Consider the following 2,416-nt stretch of genomic DNA (forward strand, 5'->3'; position numbering starts at 1 on the left):
ATAGATCTGGAAGAAAATCTAACATATGAAGAACAACCTGTGAAGATTTTGGACCAAAGAATAAAGGAACTTCGTAGTCGACCAATTCAGTTGATAAAAGTCTTATGGAAAAACCACAACATTGAAAAAACAACGTGGGAAACAGAGAAAGATATGAGATGTCAATATCCTCATTTATTCCAATAACTCCTAAATCTGGGGACCAGATTTTTAAAAGGAGGGGATATTGTAACACCCTAAAAACAAAGGTGCATAAATATATTTTTATTAGTATAAATTTTATTATTTTCATTTTTAAAATTTTATCACATTATTTTTCGGTACAAATTTTATTTGTCTAAAGTGTCTAGAAATACATTAAAATACATCACAATACACTTAAAAATTCATCAAGCATTATAAGGTACTCATTTCAAAATCAAATACCCAAAATATAATAAAATATTATAACTAAACTCAACATATATGTTAAGTAATTAATTACAATAATTATTAAGTTCAATATAAGATAATTATGTTCAATAATAAGATACACGAATATAATAATATTAAGTTTGGATAAACATGAGATTTTTTCTATTTAATAAATAAAAAATAATAATAATAATAATAAAAGGATAATTATGAAGTCTCGGCTATAAATACTGAATACCATTTCCAAATCACAAATTCAAAACCAACGAGAGAAAGATCAGCCGAAAGAAAAGAAAGAAGAAAGAGAGAGAAGAGGAAAGAAAAGAGAGAAGAAAGAAGAAAAAATAGAAGGAAAAGCTATACCCTTTCCGAAAAATCCCAATAAATCACCAACTATTCACCTCATATCATAAAACAATATAGCACCGGAGGTGAGGCAAGAGGATCGACCAAAGCCAAGAAAATCAAATAAAGATATTACGTGAAACGGCGTCGGTATACCGTATTCAAGCTAGGTACTTTTCGCTTATCTTTCTTATAGTTACACACCAAACTAGAGGTCGACTTTAATAAAAAAGTTGTACCTCTTGTTGCATAGATGAGGTACATACCGTCCGTCATCCCAAAATATTGTCTGAACTAACATTTCCGGAATGCCGGAGTACCTCAGTTAGCCATACGACGATATTTAATTCTGGTATTGATCGGCTAGGAATTTGACAAAACTTTCACCGGAAGAATTAAAGATCGTAAAAAGTTACACATGCTGGAAAAAAACGGGCCGCGCGTGGCCTCTGGACTGCCAGCCACGCGCCAGCACCGTCGGCGCGTGTACTACACGCACCTCCGGAACGGCGAGTTTCCGGTGGCCGATCATTGCTGATGATATTTCCGACTTTTTGGCCAACTTTCGTAATATTTGGATATACCTTCTAATTAATATGAATTTTTGAAACTTAATTAAAATCCACCGGATTAAATTTTGAACAAAAAAAATAATCTGGAAATGATCAGATAGTTACTTAAAAAGTACTCTAACATATAAATATCATTCATAATATATTTATAGGCCTTGCTCCAGGAACTCGGAGTATTAATCAAGCCTAAATTGTAAGTTATCAGGTGAGGAAATTACAATTCATTCTTCTATTAAAGCCATTGGCATTTGGCTTGGAAATTTCAATAGCATTTATTTAATGTTCAAATATCATCCACTGTTCATTTCAATTACTGATATATTTTCTTGCATATTTATGAATGGATTGATATATCATGAATGAATGAATGGAGTCATGGACAACGGATTTCGGTCCAGAAATTGAGTCCACTGGACAACGTGGCTTCGGCCCGAAAAATGAGTCCAATGAACAACGGGTCAAAAGTCTCGGGTATATGGTTCATCTGAACAACGCGCACCGAATATTTCGGTCCGGAGAATGGTTCACCCAGCTCGTAAAAGTGCTCAATTAGAGCCACCAATGTTAATTTATGGAATTTTCATTTATCTATTTTTTTCATTGCATATCATTAATAATATCTAAATTTTTATACCTATTATTTCATGTATAATTATTATGAAGTGTTATTTAAAAGCCATATACTGATTTAAACTCACTAAGTCCTCAAAGACTTAACCCTCTGTTTCTTTTCGTCTATTGTAATTTCCAGACACAGGAACCCCCGAATTGGAACAAGAGGAAAATAACTGAAGCTGAAATAAGAGCATTTGAATGTTGAGATGATCTGTTTATAAATGAATGTCAAACTACCGCTGTAACATAATTGTACATATGAATGTTAGACTTCCGCTGTAAAATAATTGTACATATTTGAAATAAGAATGTAAATATTTGTAGATAATCCTTAAATTATTATAAAAAATATTCAAATTTTTATCTACAATATCTTTCTAATAATAATAATGGTAAAAATAAAAATAGAAGTTCAATAAAGAAAGATTGAAGGTAAATGTGGCACCTAGTAAGGGAATAATTATGAATTC

General features: G+C 31.7%; 1 long non-coding RNA gene across 1 annotated transcript; it reads left to right on the top strand.

Annotated features, from left to right (window-relative positions):
- The first annotated feature begins 791 nt into the window (after window positions 1–791).
- LOC140811592 (uncharacterized) lies at window positions 792–2,150 on the top strand. The gene is made up of 3 exons (XR_012113493.1): window positions 792–929; window positions 1,484–1,536; window positions 2,083–2,150. It is a non-coding gene; the product is annotated as an uncharacterized lncRNA (long non-coding RNA).
- Window positions 2,151–2,416: the final 266 nt, after the last annotated feature.

Source organism: Primulina eburnea, chromosome 14, assembly GCF_022965805.1.
Source record: "Primulina eburnea isolate SZY01 chromosome 14, ASM2296580v1, whole genome shotgun sequence".
Taxonomy (NCBI): domain Eukaryota; kingdom Viridiplantae; phylum Streptophyta; class Magnoliopsida; order Lamiales; family Gesneriaceae; genus Primulina; species Primulina eburnea.